General features: G+C 42.6%; 1 pseudogene across 1 annotated transcript; it reads right to left on the reverse strand.

Moving 5' to 3' along the window:
• Positions 1 to 2,972: 2,972 nt before the first annotated feature.
• On the reverse strand, positions 2,973 to 3,907 carry LOC309547124 (small ribosomal subunit protein uS2-like; annotated as a pseudogene). Its single transcript has one exon. The product of its transcript is annotated as a small ribosomal subunit protein uS2-like (transcript).
• Positions 3,908 to 8,022: the final 4,115 nt, after the last annotated feature.

Genomic DNA, 8,022 nt, shown 5'->3' on the forward strand with positions numbered 1-8,022 from the left:
CACCCATAGCATGTACAACAGTACAATGATAAATACAATCAGTCCAAATGAGCTTAAATGTCATATGTTTGTCATCACCCTGTTCAGCTAACTATTTGTGCAAAATGCAGTAATGCAATTTTAGAAACCTCTACCAGTGAACATTCGTAAGGGGCTATAGCTACATACCTATATACAATTAACGTATATATAATACATAGCGGCATCTAATGGTTTAATTTTCAATTTTACTAACCCTGCAAAATTAAGCACTGTCAATTAACATAGCCCATCTCCGATCGATAATTATCAGACTAATATTAGTGAATAACAACTATGATTTCTTTTTGTACTGGAACAAAGAAGGAACTAAAATTGCAATACCTGTAGTAACAAACTTTTGTCTTTCGTTCCAACTACATATATAAAATATTAAAAAAGTTTTTTCTCGCAGAGTGACACTACAATAATTGTAATTCTTAAATGAATATGCCTGTCATATCCTAATTAATGAAAATTCCAGATCTCTGCACCCCAAGAATAATAACGATGTTGTGCCGGAGAGAATACATGCACAATGAAAATCGGCAATCCAATCTTAATTACATCACCTAACCATGCCCCCACCACAACAGGTGTGAGAACCTAACGCAGAGAAACTCCCTCACCATGAATCAAGCCGGAGTCAGAACAGCTGAAAAGACCGTGATAAAAGGGATCAGCTGACTGGCTCAAATTACGTCCAGACGAAGCTACGCAAGAAAGGCGAAACGCGTCGACGTCATTGCCCGGCGGCACACCCCTCACCACTCCAACCACATATCGGACGCCCGGAACGACCAGGAGAACGGAAACAAAGGACGGCACATGGAAAACGGTGGCGACAAACAGCGAAGGCGGATGCACTGCTCCACAGACTATCAACAAAGGTAAACCAAGCACTTGTTATATAGGGGTGAAGAAACGGCTTCACGCCGTCAGAGCGAACACCCTCCATGTGAACCGTACTGAACCGATACACAAGCGCGGTCAGCGGTAAACACTGAGATAGCTCTGCTTAGTCCCCAACACTACTTAATATCCTCCATACCAAAGCAAACCTATCAAATAGGGGTGAAGACACGGTGATTAACCGTCAATGAGTTGGACAATATTGTCATACCATTGTTTAGTCCCCGGAGAGATAGATATATTGCTGCTCTTAATAGGTTGAAGGAAATATGTGTTTGGATATAAACTAACTTTCATTGAATATCTGTGGAGCAAACATCCGACCACCTAGGGGTGAAAAAACGGTATTACAACCATCAGCGATCAAGGCAATAATACATGCTCACTGCAAAAAATCCCCAACCAAGTCACATAACCATATGGAATGATATATCACCATATAAGGAAATTACAAAATTATTGCCATATCGCACACCGTTAACTTGTCCACAGCAACACACCTTCCATAACCACCTCATTTATATTTACCACGATTAGTGGCTTCCCTGGAGCAAATCAGATAACATTGACTACCCACACACAGCTACCAATCCAGATTGGCGTACGATTGTACTTTAAGGAGTCCCTTCAAGAAATTCTATTGATTAATCGATTGATTGTATATTAATACCTATTGAAGTATAATAAGCTCATGCCGGCCGGTTTTCTGTCACTTTTTGTTTATGTATATGTCTTGTCTGTCTTGTTTCTCGTATTTGCACTGATCGTATCTATCCAATGATTTTATTGCACGGTTGTTAATATACCCTATAAATTTATTAATAAAACACCTATGTTTACTTTACATAGAGCCTGACATGTTATTTTGCTGACTAATTAACCTTCTTTCTTCTGTGGTCTATACAGAAATACCTTGCTGGTCTACGGAAATTAGGGCGTACTGGAGCCATGGGTCCCAAGTTTTAAGGAATTTGGCCTGAGAGTTTTTAAGGATGCTGGACATCTTTTCATGAATCAACATTGGAATCATTCAGTGTTTGACTTCCTGTATGGCGGCTGAGGTCTTCTTCCAGGCCTTGGCATTGTTTTGCAGCCAGGAAAAGGAACGTGGCCAGCCAGTGTTTGGGGACATGAAGGCCGGGGGTCGGGCGTTGGAGAAGAGGGTACTTAGCCTGCTTGGGGATAATGAGGTGGAACAAAGTGTGGAGGAGCCCAGAAACTCAAGACCAGAAAGGGAAACGTTTCGGGCAGGACCACTGTGTGTGTGTAGTATGTCACCTCGTTTGCCACTCCGAAAATATCTGTGAGAGTAGTTGGGATTCCCTAGAGTTATCCAGGCCAGTGCCAGTATTTATATTTCAATGTAAGGAAGGAGACATTGTTATTGCCTAGATGTTTTTTTTTAATCAAACAAGTTCTTTACTGCCGGTTCACACTGTTCCGACTTGGTCGCCTGACAAGTAGCGGTCCATGCTGTGCAATGGAACCGTTCTAATAGGAGCGACTCAATTTAGTCGCTCAGACTTAGAAAAAGGTTCCTGCATCTTTTTTTTTGCAAAGTCGGAGCGACTTGCATTGACTTCCATTATGTGAAGTCGTTGCAAGCCGCACCAAAGTCGCGGTGCACAGGAGACGGCATTAGTCACCCGAAGTCGGGTCGGATCAGTGTGAACCGACACTTATGGAACTTTAAATAAACAAATACATATACAATCTGGAGACAATTAACCACAATCTGCCTCGGGATTACAAGAAGGGTGTTTCACTTATAAGTGCACAGATTAGAAAATTTATAGATATGTCCTATCACATACAAGATGTACCCATACAAGATGCATACCCATACAAGTACCTCAGAAATCAAAATCATACATACACAGCCTCCAATTTATTGTCTCACATACCCAGTTCAGATTATAATGGTCTGTCAGGACCTTGCAGCAACCGCATCTGAACAAGTACACGCGAGTCCAGAGGTATCCAGCCATGGCACCCATAGCCTTTAAAACTTTCCTAAGCATCCCCTGTGTTGGTACACATCCTTTTTTTTTTTTTCAAACAGGTTTATTTCAAAAGTCCACCATGGATGTTTGAACATGGGTAACACCAGACTGTTTTTTTTAAGACCATTTAGTAGTTGTTCCCACCAATTCTGATGCCTGAGGAGTTGGGGCAGTAGACCAGTCATCTGTGCTAGCTGGCTGGGAGCTCCAATATTCTCCTGTTGCAGGTTTGGGAGCTGCTGGGAGCTCAGGACACTCTTACAGGAAAATGCCGGATGGGCACAGATGGGACTTGTACTCCTTCCCACCAGTCAGAAACTTCAGGCTAAGAAAAATCTGGAACATTTGCAGACCTTTCACCCTGGTATTCCTCCTTAGTGGTAGCATCTCTGCAGCAGCTTGTTTTTCCTTCTCAATCTTGTTATTACAGGGGAATGCAATATCCACATGACATAGGGGTGAATCTGTAAAGCAGAGAGCAATAATAGGGATATTGACATATGATGCCTCAGTAAGTGGTTGATGATCAGCTCGTGGGTCAGTCACAACTAACAGGCATTGTTCACGGAAAGCAGCTTTAATCTGATTGGTGAAAGTACCAGGTGTGAAGTGACCAGCAATTAGGGTGGCCCCACAGGCAGAAGCAAATTTCAGAACAACCCTCTGGCCAGTATTTCTGGAGGAAATCACACAAACATCAGCTGGGTTTTCAATGGCGACAATGGCATGTGCAGCAAGCAGAAGCTTCTCCCATGCCCGTTTCAAATTGATAATGTAAATACCATCACTTTTCCTTTTGTAGATATACTGCTCCATTTGAAAGTCGAGGTTAGTGCCACCCAAGTGTGTTCCTGCAGCAAGGAACTTGAAGACATCTTCCTCTTTCATTTGCAGGACATCCAGAACTGGGGACATTGTTATTCACCCCTGAAGCTACGATATGGAAAAAGCGACAACGCCATATGGAGAGTCTCCTGGTGAAGCAGAAGCAAAAGAGCACACATACTTTTTAAAGAGTATTTCCCACGTGCGTCACCCACATTTGGTATGAAGGAGGGTCGGGTGACCTCCAGAGCAAAAGAAGTATTTGGCTAGCTTGGAAGATAGCTTGAGTAACCACGTCACGCAAAGTCACGTACCTGTATCAGGCAAGCATCACCCCAGTACCATTTGTAGAGCAGACGGCCGGCTTTCTTGTGATAACAACTGATGTGGCTAATCAGCCGCTCGGTTGTTATTACAAGCAGCTGGAGGGGACGCCCTTTTGCCGCCTTCCAGCACTCTGCCTGGGTCTCCTGTCCCACCGGGAGGCCGGTACAACCTCTGCCAGCTAGCTGGAGACCCAAACATAGCCGGAATAAGTTTTGATTGGGTCTCCGATGTAGTAATCGGGAAATTACGTCAAAACGACACTTCTCATTTACTCTGCAGCCAACGGTGCCAGATTTAAAAAATCCAAAGTATTCAAAAATGCAGATTTTAGCTTTTGGAATACTTGGGGTCTTTTATAATCCAGATCCCTCCATAAAGAGTACCTGTCACTGCCTATTACTGTCACAAGGGATGTTTACATTCCTTGTGACAGCAATAAAAGTGATTAGGATTTTTTTTTTTTTTTTTTTAAAGGACAAGGTAAAAAAATAAATAAAATAAAATAAATAGGGAAAAAAAAATATTTTGAAGCGCCCCATACCTCCGTGCTTGCGTGCCAAAGAAAACACATATGTAAGTCACGCCTGCATATGTAAACAGTGTTCAAATCACACATGAGAGGTATCACACAATCGTTAGAGCGAGAGCAATAATACTAGCACAAGACCTCCTCTGTAACTCTAAACAGGTAACCATTAAAAAAAAATGTAAGCGTCGCCTATGGAGATTTTTAAGTACCGTAGTTTGTCCCTATTCTACAAGTTTGCGCAATTTTAAAGTGTGACATGTTAGGTATCTATTTACTCAGCGTAACATCATCTTTCACATTGTGCAAAAAAAAGTGGGCTAACTTTACTGTTTAGTTTTTTTTTTTAATTCATTGAAGTGTATTTTTTCATAAAACATTACGTTTGAAAGACCGCTGCGCAAATACAGTGTGACATGTTTGGGGGTTCTAAGTAATTTCTAACAAAAAATACTGATTTTAACTTGTAAACAACAAATGTCAGAAATAGGCCTGGTTTTGAAGTGGTTAAACGCTACCCCTGTGGGCTCCTCCACTGTGAAATTAGTTAATATGCCTAGCAGACAATTCTTGAGGGCTTAGCAGGACAGTGGATTGGAACACACTATTAAGCGTACCCAGGACAGCTGTCCAGTAGCAGTGTAACTTAGGGCAGAGTAGGTGTATGAGGTCAATCTTGCCATGTTTACATCTATAGCACAAGGAGTCCAAGAGTAGTATGCCCATACTATGCAGTTTACAACTGAGACAGTTTTTGTGACGAGATTAAAGAGCTAGTTACCACCGCCTGTAGCTCCCCACTGGTCACCAGATAGTGGTCCCAAGTCCCTCTCCCACTTCCCTCGAGCCTTGGTGGGATAACCATCCAAGTAATCACTCAGTAACATACTGTACCACTGGGAGATAAGGCCTTTAGCGTGCTCTACTGAGAAAATCAAAGTGAAAATCGGAGATGGTGATCAGGTCTATGGAGTCTTGTCCCTTGTCTAGATGTTTAAAGGGCAACACCACCTTTTAGGCAAAACCTACTTTCCTAAGGCCCGTATCAAATCAAGCCAATGTTCACACTGATACACAATGAACGAGACAACCAAAATATAAGGCAACTGTTCCATATCAGAAACCTGCTAGTAATTTACAGCTTAACTCCCAGTGAAACTTTTCAGAGTGGAATGAGGATTGAACCTCGGTCAGTTTTCCCATTAGAGAAATTTCCCTTTCCTTCCTGCTAAAACAAAAAGTGATGGGAAATCTTTTTTGTTGGGAGACAGAGAGCAACAAAACACCTATTGGGGAAAAACTAGCAAAAGTTTACCTTTTCTTTGAATGGCTGATAATGTAGGGCGGCATCACTACAGCGGTGGTGAATACAGAAGTGCACATTGGTACAGTGAGGACAGGCAGGGGAGGAGAAAGGGGCCATATACAGTTGTGAGATCAAGGGTTGGTGTGCAGGTTTAGCACTGGAGGAAGATGCTGGAAGTTAGTTGAGGCTGAGGAGCAGGAGTTTTGGCATGAAGGTGTGGTGATGTGGTTTCAGGCGAAGGCATGGTGATCGGGATGGGGGTAAGCAAGGGGGTGCAAGAGTGGTGATGAGTGGGGATTCTAAGGACTTATCAGCTGTATCCTCAGATGCTGAAAGCAGGTCAGATGAGGCGGTTCGAGGAGCTAATGGGGCCAAAAATTAAAAGGCAACATCTGGCCGCACCAAAACTCACCTGTAGAGAATTGCAGCATGTGGGGAGTTGCAGCAGTGAACACACAGAGTTCAGTTGCAGAAACAGAACTTTATTTTAGTAAAGTTTTTAGTAAAGGTTATTTAAAATGGGGATGAGAGAGAACCCAAAATAGCGTAGAACAAGTGTTCTAGAGAACACGGGGATCTAATTCACCTCTTGTGGCGATGCCCTAAATTAGAAAATGACAATTTTATTGGAGGAGCGCTCTGGATACTCTTAATAGGGTTTTCAAAGTTGACATTCGTGCTGATCCCAAAACTTGCCTTTTGGGTATCCTGGACGATCTTTAGGCAGAAGAGGTTACGAAGAAGGCAACAGCTAGGGCCCTCTTTCAGGTCCACAAACTGATTTTTAGGCACTGGAAATCGACTGACCCTCTAGAATCAACGGAGTTTACCACATTTGGACTCCAATCAAGTTGTAGGAACATCTCAAGGTTGATCAGTGGAAACAGGATGCACCTGAGCTCAAATATGAGTGTCATGGCAAAGGCTGTGAATACTTATGTACATGGGATTTTTTTCATTTTTTATTTTTAATACATTTGCAAAGACTTCAAACAAACGTCTTTCACATTGTCAATTATGGGGTATTGTTTGTAGAATTTTGAGGAAATTAATGACTTTATTCCATTTTGGAATAAGGCTGTAACATAACAAAATGTGGAAAAAAGTGAAGCGCTGTCAATGCTTTCCGAATGCACTGTATGTTCTCAATAAAACTTTAAGTGCAAAAAAAAAGCCTCCTTAATGGGATTACAGACAGCTATGAAAATGTCAAGTATATATAAAGCCAAAGCCTTTTTTACATTTTGGACAGGGTAGTGGAGGATTCAAACTGCTGGCATGTTTTATTAGTAAGGTTTTCCTTCAATTCCTGTCTTTTAGACTCAACAGACAGCAAGATGATATCTTTCCAATGTGAGAGAAATCCTAGTCAGTTGTCACCAGTGTTGCTCATCTTAGTTTAAAAAAGTAATTAGTTACAGTTACAAATTACTTCTCCCAAAAAGTAATTGAGTTACTGACTCAGTTACCACATAGAAAAAGTAATTAGTTACTCAGCAAAGTAACTGTGACTTTTTTTTTAATATTCTATAATGCAATTACGTTCTATAACATCTTTAATAGCAAAGATGTTTATATTAACTGATTGACGAATAAAAACACTATATACAGTATTTTAGAACATGGCGTGGGCGCTTGGCACACTGGTGGTGATGTGGCACAATGGTGGTGACGTGGCACACTGGTGGTGACGTGGCACACTGGTGGTGGCGTGGCAAACTGGTGGTGGCGTGGCACAATGGTGGTGACGTGGCACACTGGTGGTGACGTGGCAAACTTGTCATGGCGTGGGCGTGGCACAATGGTGGTGACGTGGGTGGCACACTGGTGGTGACGTGGCACACTGGTTGTGGGGGTCCTCCTGACCTGACTTAATTTTTTTTTTGGTATCTGCTGGCTGCTGCTGTCTCAGTCTGGACTGGCTGGCTGCTGGTGTCGGTGGCACACTGGTGGTGGGTGGGTTGGTTGGCTGGTGGGGGTCCTGACTGTGTCTGTGACTGTGAGTGACTGAGTCTGTGAGTTTTTTTTGGTGCCTGCTGTGTTGGTGGTGTGTGGCACACTGTTGTTGTCCGGGTCCCTCTGGGCCTCTGGCTCCGTCCTCCTCC

This window comes from Pelophylax lessonae (genome assembly GCF_965119305.1).
Source record: "Pelophylax lessonae genome assembly, chromosome: 2".
Taxonomy (NCBI): Eukaryota; Metazoa; Chordata; class Amphibia; order Anura; family Ranidae; genus Pelophylax; species Pelophylax lessonae.